Source organism: Coenobita brevimanus, chromosome 85 (genome assembly GCF_032717465.1).
Source record: "Coenobita brevimanus isolate Jiangsu-jjx chromosome 85, ASM3271746v2, whole genome shotgun sequence".
In the NCBI taxonomy this organism is placed as follows: Eukaryota; Metazoa; Arthropoda; class Malacostraca; order Decapoda; family Coenobitidae; genus Coenobita; species Coenobita brevimanus.
In genome coordinates this window covers 9,318,547-9,330,399 of record NC_137038.1, presented here as the reverse complement: position 1 = coordinate 9,330,399, position 11,853 = coordinate 9,318,547, and positions in this window count along the sequence as shown.

The following is an 11,853-nucleotide window of genomic DNA, read 5'->3' as shown; positions in this document are numbered from 1 at the left end:
CCATGTGTCCACAACGCTATGGAAGAAGATGTGTTTAGCTTGGTGTGGGGATATACGCTGGACGATGATTTTATGTCTATTGCCGCTAGTACATTTTGATTACTTTTCGACAGTCAGATTATCATGTCCTTTGAGGATTTTGTACACCTGAATTAAATCCCCCCATAAATCTGCTCATAAGGTAAACAGATTCAACTCTTCTTATCGTTCATCATGTGGTTTATTTTTATATTTTTTTTTGTTTTTTATTTTTATGATTTATTTGTATTTTTATTATTTTATTTTTATTTTTTTTATGGTTAGTTTTGATTATAATTTTCATTTTTATGGTTTACTTTTATTTGTATTAATATGGCTTATTTTTTCTTATTTTATGATTTCATTTTAATGGTTTATTTGTTTTTTATTTTTATGGTTTGTTATATTTTATGGTTTATTTTTATGGCTTATTATCAGTTATATTTTTATGGTGTACTTTTATTTCTATTTTATTTTATTTTGATTTGTTTTTATTTGTATTTTTATCGGTTACTTATATTTTTATTTTATGGTTTACTTTTATTTTTATTTTATATTATTCGTATTTTTATGATTTATTTTTATTTTTATTTTTTTATTTCTCACCCTTTCCTCTACTCTCTCAAATTTCTCCACATTTATTTCTCAATAAGGTGACCAGATTTGGATGTATTACTCCATGTGCGATCGAACTAAAAATTATACAAAGTGAGGACGATATGTTCCTCTTTATATTCCAATGCTCTACCTATCAATCTAATCAATTTATTTATTTTCTTTCTTCCTCTGTACACTGTGGGGTTAAGGAGAGAAGGAAGTGGAAGGGAAATTGATGGAAAAAGAGGAAGGGAAGATGCGGAAAGAAGGAAGGGAAGAGAGGAGTAACAGGGAAGGAGGAAAGGGAAGAGAGGAGAACGAGGGAAAAATGGGGAAGGAGGGAAGAAATGGAAAGGGGGAGTGGGAGGAAAGGTGAAAGAAGAAGGGGGAAGAAGGAAGGACAGGAGAGAGAGAGAGAGAGAGACAGACAGACAGACAGACAGACAGACAGACATTTTCCACTTATCCTCAAGTTACTTTTCTATTCCTCTCTCTCTCTCTCTCTCTCTCTCTCTCAGAATAAGTTGGAGTCAGTTTCTTTCTCGCTTTTTATCTCACTGTTTCCTGACCCGGAGGAGGAAGGAAGGAAGGAAAGCAGGAAGGAAGGGAGGGAAGGAAGGAAGGAAGGGAGGGAAGGAAGGAAAGAAGGGAGGGAGGGAAGGAAGGAAGGGAGGGAGGAGGAAAGTAAAGAAGCATGAAGGAAGGAAGGAGGAAAGAGAAGCATGAAGGAGGAAAGGAAAGAAGCATATAGGCAGGAAGAAATAAGAATGAAGGAGGGAGGAAAAGAAAGGAGGGAAGTAGGATGGATGGAGGGAGAGGATAATGAAGTAAGGGAGTGAGGAAGAAAAGAAAAGGGCGAGGAAAGGAAGGAGGGAGAAGAATGAAGGAGGAATGGAAAGAAGGAAGGAAGGAAAAAATGAAGTAAAGGAGAGATGGTTGTGAGGCAAGAAAGGAAAGAAGGAAGTAGGAAGGAAAGAAGGGAGGAAGGAAGGAGGAAAGGAATAGAAAAAGGAAGGAAAGAAATAATGATGGAGGAAGGAAGGAAGAAGAAATGAGGGTGGGAGGGAAGACAGGGAGGAAGGAGGGAAAGGAAGGAAGGAAGGAGGATGAGAGGAAGAAGAGGGAAGGAAGGAAGAGGTAAGAGAAGAAGGAAAGGCAGGAGGGGGAAGATAGGAAGTAGGGAATGAGGGAAGGAAGCAGGGAAGAAAATTTGAAGGAAGGAAAGAAAGAGGGTGAAAGGATGGATGGATGGATGAATGAATAGATGGATGGATGGATGGATGAATGGATGGATGGATGGGTGGATGAATGGGTGGATGGATGGGTGGATGAATGGATGGATGGGCGGATGGATGGATGGAGGAGAGTGGAAAGGAGAGTGAGCGGAGAATGGAGGAAGGAGGGAAAGGAGAAGGATGGAGGAGGGAGGGAATGAAGGAATAGGGGGAAGAAGGAGGGAAGGAGGAAATCAAAGGAAAACACGTGGAGGAAAAGACGAGAGAGAGAGAGAGAGAGAGAGAGAGAGACCGCTTTTTCTCTCTCTCTCCTGTTTTCCCTCCTCCCCTCCTCCTCTCTTTCCTCCATTACTAATTTCACCAACTACATTCCCTCCCCCTCACCTCCCCCTCCCCCATTCCCCCCTCCCCCTTCCCCTCCCTCCTCCCTCTCCCCCCTTTCTTTCTCCACCTCCTCCCTTTCCTTTTCCTTCCCTCTCACCCTTTCCTTCTTCCTCCCCCATATCCTCCCCAGTTTTGACAGTTCCCCCCTCCACCTCCTCCCTTCTCCCCCTCCCCTCCCCTCCCCTCCCCTCCCCAGTCTGTATCGGGGAAAGTGAGTTTTATAATGCCATTCTTGCCATAATAGCCAAAGGAAGGGGAGGGGAGGGGAGGAGAGGGGAGGGGAAGAAGGGAGGAAGGGATTTGGGAAGGGAAAGGGATAGTGAGGGGGAGGGGAGGGGAGGAGAGGAGAGAAGAGGGGAGGGGAGGGGATGAAGGGAAGGGGAGGAGAGGAAAGGAGAGGAGAGGGGAGGACAGGAAATGAGAGGAGAGGAGGGGAGGGGAGGGGAGAGGGATAGGGTGAGGAAGGGAAGAGAAGAATAGGGAAGTAATTGAGGTGAGGAGAGGAGAGAAAGTGGGAGAGGAAAGGAGGAAGGAGAAGGGGAAAGGAAGTGAGAGGGAGAGAGGGACAGTAGGGGAGAGGGAAGGGGAGGGGGAGGAGAAAGAGAGAGGGGGCTGAAGGGGAGAGGAGGGAGGGAGGGAGGGAACGCAGGGGGGGAGGGAAGGAAAAAAGTTAGGAAAGGGGAAGAATGGAAGGAGAGGAGAAGGAGCAAAGGAAAGAAGGAAGAAGAGAGTCAGGAAGGAGGGAAAGAAGAAGGAAGCAGAGGAAGAGAGAGTGAGAGAGAGAGAGACGGGAAGGAGGGAGGGGGAAGAGGGAGGGAAAAAATGTGAGGATAGGATCTGAGATTGGAGAGAAAGAAAATAAAGACGTGAAGAGATACATAGATAAATAGATTACGAGATATGATAGATTAATAGAAATAGATAAATGGGTAGATGTAGATAGACCGATAGAGTAGATGGATTCATTGAGTGATCATAAATTGGTAATAGATAGATAGTTGGATAGATATATAGATAGACACAGAAAAGGATTGAATAGGAGGAAAAAGAATAAGTAAAGGAACAAGAAAGAAGAGAAAGAAAATTAAGAAAAAACAGAGGGGAGGAAAAAGAAGAGGAGGAGGAGGAAGAAAAAAGAAGAGGAAGAAGAAGGAGGAGGAGGAGGAAGAAAAGAAAGAAAAAAGAAGAAGAAGAAGGAGGAGGAGGAAGAGGAGAAGGAGGAAAGGTTTAAGGGAGAAGGGAAGATATAAAGAAAAAATAAAAAAAAATAAGAAGAAAGGAGAGAAAAGAGAGAGACTTAAGAGTGGAGGGAGGGAGGGACAAGGAATGGAAAGAGGGAGGAGGGAGGAGGAAAGAGGTAGAGAAAAAGGGAGGAAAGATGGATGGGAAGAACGAAGAAAGAAAAGGAGAGAGAGAAGAGAGAGAGAGAGAGAGAAGAAAATAATATTAAAGAATTGAGAAAAGAGGTTGCAAGGAAAGAGGAAGGGAGGGAGAGAAGGAGGGGAGGGAGGGAGAGAAGGAGGGGGGAGGGAGGGAATGATGGAGGAGAGGGAGGGAGGAAGTGGATAAAATTGAATAACGACTGCCTTCTTCCCCTCTCTCTCTCTCTCTCTCTCTCTCTCTCTCTCTCTCTCTCTCTCTCTCTCTCTCTCTCTCTCTCATCCTTTCAATTATTCCCTCGATGTCTATCTAAGTCTGCCTTTTATCTATCAGTCTATATTGTATCTATCGAGCGATCTATGTCCCTGTGTATTTTTGACTTTATCTGAGTGCTGACCTTTGAGATGGAGAGAGAGAGAGAGAGAGAGAGAGAGAGTTGCGGGGAGATAGCTACAGAGACAGATAGAAAAAGGGGAGAGAATTGCGAGGAGATATAAACAGATGCAGTGACTTGTGAGGAGAAAGAGACAGATAGGCCTATATATATATATATATATATATATATATATATAATACAGAGAGAGAGTGAGTCCAGCCTCTTAAGTGAAACAAAAGCATTCGGGGGCCGAATGCTAATCGGCCGCCAAAATATGTTGTTGAATAAGGTACAAGTACAAACCAGTTTGAGGATAATTCGCAGAACTGTACGGAATTTAGTCACCCCGTTTCGAAAAAGCAGTCCGCATTAAAAGTATATGCCAGGTGGCAGTCGGTTGTCTTTGATCAGATCCTCACCAGAAGTAACAGGCTTCTGCAGATCCACATGGTTGCTATTTCCTGAACGTTTGGTGAAAATTCGCCCACAACTTTTCGAGATATGTTGGCAACACACACACACACACACACACACACACACACACACACACACACACACACACACACACACACACACACACTCTATATCACCTCGCCCTGCTAAAGGCGGGCGATAACAAACCAGCAATGAAAGAAAAGCATCTAGGAGCCGAATGCTAATTGCTCGCCAGAATATGCTGTTGACCAAGTTACAAGAGCGGCCCCTCCCGGGGAGGGCAGGTAGGCACCCCTCCCCCCGGGAGGACGAGGGGGCGCCCCCCTTGGGTGAGCCGGGGGCAGTGTCCCCCCGGGTGGGCCGGAGGGACTGTGATCCCCCCGGAGGGGCCGGGGGCCGGGTCACGGGGGGGGGGATCGTGGGGCGGCGGCCCCCTGGGGAGGGTCGGGGGCCTGCGCACCCCCGAGTGGGGCCGGGGGCGGGGCCCCCCGGGGGGTTGGGGGATAGCTCAAGCCGTTCATGAGATGCAGTATAGTAGTGCTACAGGCAGGTGATAAAGACTAGTCGACCTTTGGCAGCCATTTAGGTGACCTTGACCCCCGAGTGCCCATTTTCGAAATCGTCCAAGATTTTGGCCATATCTTTGGTACCCTGAAGGTTTCATGTTGATAGCTCAAGCCGTTCATGAGATACAGTGGTCACACACACACACACACACACACACACACACACACACACACACACACACACACACACACACACACACAGGCGGGCAAAAACATTATCGTTCCGCCTTGGTAAAGGCAGGCGACAGTGAACCTAACCTTTCCATAGGCTAGCCAAAGTAAGAGAGTAGAGCTGTCTCACACTCTCCCTCCCGTGCATTATTTATGTCCATGTTGAAAACCATCCATTCATTGTTGTTGTGATAGCCATGCGTGAAACTGTATGAGGGAAGGAATGTGATATTATTTATTATTTGTCTATTTAGTTCTTGCATTTTTTTTACTTGTCTGTGTTATCTGTCCTTTTACCTGTCTGTCTGCCTATCTGTCAGTCTATTTATCCATCTGTCTATCTATCTAGCTGTCCCATCTATCTATATAAAGGGTGCTATGTGCAGTAGGTGAGTGAGAAAAAGGTGATGATGGTGGTTGTGATGATGATGATGATGATGATGATGGACTGTTTATATTTACTCTCCTTCTGCTGTCTTTAAATTTAACAGTATGGATATTTAAACACAAACAAAAACAAAGATAGTTAAGCATCAGTAAACAAAACAAAGGATATTTAAACATCAGTAAACAAAACTAAGGGTAATTAAACATCAGTAAACAAAACTATGGGTACTTAAACATTAATAAACAAAACTAAGGGTATTTAAACATCAGTAAACAAAACTAAGGATATTTAAACATCACTACAAAACTGAGGGTATTTAAACATTAGTAAACAAAACTAAGGGTATTTAAACATCGGTAAACAAAACGAAGGGTATTTAAACATCAGTAAACAAAACTAAGGGTATTTAAACATCAGTAAGCAAAACTAAGGGTATTTAAACATTAGTAAACAAAACTAAGGGTATTTAAACATCAGTAACAAAACTAAAGGTATTTAAATATCAGTAAGCCAAAATAAACATTAGTAAACAAAAGGCCATTTAAACATCTGTGAACATTAGTCATGTTACTTAAATGTTATATATAGTTCATTCACCTCAATTTGTTTCGTTTTTTTGCAGCTTATTTCACGTAGCTCAGTGGCAGAAAAAGACAATGCCGTTAATTTTTGTCCGTCTTATAGCACTTCATCGTGACTAGCATGATATTCGAATGTTGATCTATCGTTAATATTCAGAATTCAACTTAAAGAGATGTCAGTTTTAGGCCAAGGTAAAGTAAAACATAGAGAGTAAAAAAAATTAACAGAGAGAGAGAGACAGACGGACAGACAGACAGACAGACAGACAGACAGACATTCAGAGATAGATACAGACCAATTTTAGGCCCAGTTAAAATGAAAAGAGCAAATAAAAATAAATATAAATAGATGTATATAAATCCTCTTGCTTACCGTGCGTGCCTCTAACAAGCGGCCAATTAAAGGACGGATTGCCTAACTACCTCATTAACCCCTTGACTAATTGCACCAGAACTACGACCATTGCAATAACGACCGTACTAACAAATAAAATAACAGTGAAAGTAATAGTAACAGTAGCATACATAACGAAAGGATGATAAGAGATAATTACTACAGTAACAAGCGTACAGTTGTAATGGTAACAGCCATAACAAAAACAATAACAAAATGACGAAAATAACAGTGCAGGCAATACCGTCAATAACATCCATCATCATCATCAATCATCAATAATCATCATCATCATCATCATACTTTCCCTCAGATTTTATTTTCTTCCGCAGCATATTTCGCGTAGCTCAGTGTCAGAAAAAGCCAGTGCAACGACTTTACATCCGTTCCATGACACTTCTTCGTGACTGGCATCATATTCTAGTGTTTCATCTATATTTACAGCTCAGCATTCAAGGAGAAGTGGCAATCAGGTTAGAGTGAACGGAGTATAGGAGTGAGAATAGTGAATAGTCGTGCTGAATGGGCTAAATAGGCTTTTTGAGAATGAGAGACTAACTAGGAGAGTGGACGGGGAGAGGGAGGGGGAGACCGAGGATGAGATGAAGAGATGGAGTAGAGAGATATAAGAGAGGGGGGTGTAAGCGGGGGGGAGGGCAGAGAGTGGTAGGGGACAGGGCGACATGGAGACGAGTGGTTTGTGGCCACCCCTTACTGCATTAAGGCGTCTGGTTATAGATAGACAGGCAAGTAGATAGATAGATAGATAGATAGACATTAAAAAGTAGGAAAGATCGTTTGAAATTAATCACATGCAAGATTTGTGCAACACGGAAGTTGAAAATGTCTGTGTTGATAAGTTTGCAAGAGAAGCAGAAGTAGTGTTTTAAGTAGAGAAATATTGCTTTGATTTTGCATAAAGTAGTTGTTGTTTGTGTTTTAATTAGAAGCTATGGATTCTGTTCTATACTCTCTCTCTCTCTCTCTCTCTCTCTCTCTCTCTCTCTCCTGTTTATTCGTTCATGCATCAATCATTTATTTATTTATTCATTGTATATATACATCAAGCTGCCCATTTATCTATTGTCTATATATAACTTTCTTTCCGTCTATCTGTCTGTCTGTCTAAATCTTTGGGGGAGGCGGTGGCTGAATCGGTAGAGAGGCGACTTGCAGTCCTAATGGACCCAGGATCGAATCCCGGCTGGGGCAGGGAACAGTTTAAGGATTTGAATTTCCTAAAAGGCAGACTTTCCTGATCTACCAGATGACCCGCCGACATGTCGTAAAAATACCCCCGCTAATACCAACACACCAGTCCCGTATGAGACAGCCCTAGCATGTATTCAATATGGACGGTGGGTGTTAGCGCCGAAGTGGTGACATGTGGAGGTGTAGGAGGACTACTGGGCCTTGGGATAGGTGACTGCCCCCAAGAAATAGGCCCTGATTGCCCAGAGTTGGACACATAAAAAAAAAAAAAAAATCTATATCTACCCATACATCCAGCCATTTGTTTGTCTATCCGTTCATCCATCCATCCATCTATCTATCTATCTATCTGTCTTTCTGTGTCTGTGTTTGCCTGTCTGTTTGTCTCTGTCTGTCCGTCCATCCATCCATCCATCCATCCCTCCATCCATCCATTTGTCAGTCCCTCCATCCATCTATCCATCCATCTGTCTATCTTTCCATCCATCCATCCATCCATCTAAATATCTGACTATCTATTCATCTATCTATCAACACCCCACACCCATCAACACCCAGCCAATAAATTACAAACATTAATATCAGTAACCCAATGTTTATTTTTCGTTAAAACTTAAAACACACTTCCCCCTCAATTTTACTTAATGTTATGTTTTGTGTGTGTTTGTGTTTTTTTCTTTTTGTATGTTTGTTCGTGTTTTTTAGCTTTTTGTTTTTTGTTATTTTAATTGTTATGCCTCTTTGTGATGGTGTTTTTTTTCGGTTTTGTTCATGTTTTTTGCGGGGTGTTTTTTTGTGATTTTATTGTGATAGTGTTTTTTTCGTTTTTGTTCATGTTTTTTGTTGGATGTAATTTTAGTTATTTTATTGTTTTTTTCGTTTTTCATGTTTTTTTCTTGGTGTTTTTTTTGTTATTTTTTGTGAAGTTTTTTTGTTTGTTTTCTGCTGGGTGTTTTTATATTTTTTGTGATTTGTGTTCATGTTTTTTGCTGGGTGTTTTTTTTAGGTTATTTTTGTGAAGTTTTTTTTTCCATGTAGTCCTTGGTTTTAGTTATTTTTTTCGTTTCAGTTCGTGTTTTATTGCTGGGCGTGTTTTTATTATTTTTTTGTGATTTTTGCCTTTTTTGTTCATGTTTTTTGGTGGGTGTTTTTTAAAGTTATTTTTTGTGATAGTGTTTTTTGGTTCATGTTTTTCCTTGGTGCTTTTTAGTTGTGATTGTTTTTTAGTGTTTTGTTTTTTTTCATGTTTTTCCTGGGTGTGTTTTTTTGTAGATTTCTTGTGAAGATGTTTTTTTCGCTTTTGTTCATGTTTTTGCTGGGTGTTTTTTTTTTCGTTATGATTTTGTGTGATGGTGTTTTTTTCGTTTTCGTTGATGTCACCGTTTTTTTTTCTTTTAATTTCGGTTTAGGGATTTTTTTTTAGTTTTTGGTGTTTTAGTTGTTTGGTCCTTAAGCAAATACACACACACACACACACACACACACACACACACACACACACACACACACACACACACACACACACACACACACACACATTCATTCACATTCATACACACTCCCTAACACCCATGCTTTCTCTATTCATCCATTTATCCTCAAATCTTTATCCATTTATTTATATCTATATCTAGTCTATCTATCTGTCTGTCCATTTAGCTGTCTTTGTCTGTTTATCTATTTGTCTGTCCATCTGGCTGTCTATTTGTCTATCTATTCATGTCTGTCAGTGTATCCAGGCATTCATCCATTCACTCATTTATATCCTTGTCTGTCTATATCTGTCTGCCTATATCTATCTATCTATCTGTCTATCTAGTCTGTTATCTCTGTCTTTCTGTCCTTCCGTCCATCTATCCACCCAGCTGTCTACCAAAATCTATTTATACATCTATCTGTCGCTATCTGTATCTATCAGTCTATCTATCCATGTCTCTCCGTTGGTTGTGCACAGGGATAGCAGTGCAATAAATGAGGGTAATGTGATAATGAACTCTATTCACAAGGTCATAAGGACGACTAAAATGATAAAGATGGTTATGTGGAAAATTTGGATGGTGGTAGTTGTGATTTTTTTTTTTTTTTTTTTATAAATAACAGAACGGAGGAAGGAAAAACAAATGGGTAAAAAAAATAATAATCCATACACCAGATTACTGGTGTCCTCTGTTCATAAAATATATGTAACAATTAGACTTGAACAGTTGTGGGTTGAAATTTGGAGGAAAACAACTCTGGGGAAGCGAGTTCCAGAGAGATACAGTTCGGGGAATGAAAGAATTCTGATAGGCAGAAGTTCTGCAATATGGTTGAGTGACATTCCAGTCATGAGCGCTACCAGATGCCCGTGTAGCACGAGGGAAGGCATAGAGAGGTGGCACCATGGACGCAACTTCGTCTGAGCATTTGCCAAAAAAATATCTGTAAAATAATGCAAGGGAGGCAACATTCCTTCTTACTTGCAGGGGAGGTAGTTTATATGTAATGGCAGGGTTGTTAATGATTCTAACAGCTTTATTCTGAATTTTGTCTAGTTGTCTCAATGCAACCTTTCCACAACCATTCCACAAGGGTGAGCAATATTCAAGCTGAGAGCGCACATGACTCTTATAAATTATAGCTAACTGCTCATCGGCGAAGAAGTTACGGACTCTGTACAATAATCCAAGTTTCTTTGAGGCGGTTTTAGCAAGTGATCTGACATGAGAGGTCCAGCTGAGGGCACTGTTAAGTGAGACACCAAGAATTTCAATACTTTTGGAGATGGGAATATTAGTAGCATTGAAGGTAATGTACGAATCTGGCAATATCTGTCTATTAGTAAACTGTATATATTTAGTTTTACTAGCATTAAAAGAGACAAGGTTGTTTTGTCCCCATTCATTGATTGTAGATAGATCTTGATTTATGGAGATGGCTGTACTGAGTTGAGAGGTAGAGATATTAGACTTTGTAAATGGATGTCTGAGTGTGAATGAACTATGTAGTGTTGAGTCATCTGCATATGAGTGAATGGAATTGTGAGTGACAGATAAGAGATCATTAATATGAACCAGAAATAGGGTTGGCGCCAGAACTGATCCCTGCGGCACGCCGGCGTTAATTGAGTGGAAATTGGAATATACATCATCTACTTTTACTCTTATTTTCCTGTCACTAAGATAAGAAGAAATCAAAGGAACAAAAGACGTTAATCCATAGCAAGGGAGTTTGGACAGCAGGGAACGGTGCCATACTCTGTCGAAAACTTTAGAGATATCAAGAGCTACTGCATGAGTTTCTCCAAAGAGATCAACAGATTGATGTATGGTATGAGTTAAGAGATTGAGTATGTCAATGGTGGATCTTTCGTGGCGAAAACCGTATTGTCTATCACTAATTAAGTTGTTGGATTCAAGATGTTTAACAATATGCTTATTAATTAAAGTTTCAAATACCTTACCAAGAGAAGATGTGACAGCTATTGGTCTGTAATTGGAGGGGTCAGACGAACTTCCTTTCTTCGGAACTGGGTGGATATTGGCTTCTTTCCATCAATTTGGGAATAAAGAAATACGTATGCATAGTCTGAATAATTTAGCTAGGACAGAGGCAAGTTCAGGGGAACACTTTTTCAAAACAATTGGCGGAATTCCATCTGGGCCTGGAGCTTTGTTGGTAGGTAAATTGTCTAGGATGGAAAAATGAAAGAAAATAATAATTAATAATAATAATAATAATAATTACTATTATTATTATTATTATTATTATGAAAACTTATCCCTCTGGAAAGTCTTCATGTTTTTGTCTATATTCATTTTTGTGGTAAAAAACAAATGGCCATCACTCGGACGCTGTTTGGCCTAGAGTCTTCAACTTCTGTCAGGTTTATCGTCCCGCTGGGGGCTTCTTCTGGCCAAATGTGATGTCAGTCCATCAGCTGGATCACAGGATGTTATTCAGAGTGTAAGAAACGGATTCCTGGACGCCATCTCAGAAACCACTTAAGCTAGCAAGCTGAAATATTACAACAATAAAGCCATAAGGTGGACGCAGTGCCGGAAGGAATATGGTTCCAATTGGTTGAGTAGTCTCTGAGATCTCCTTGGGTCAAAAATTGGGTCTTTTCCGAATATT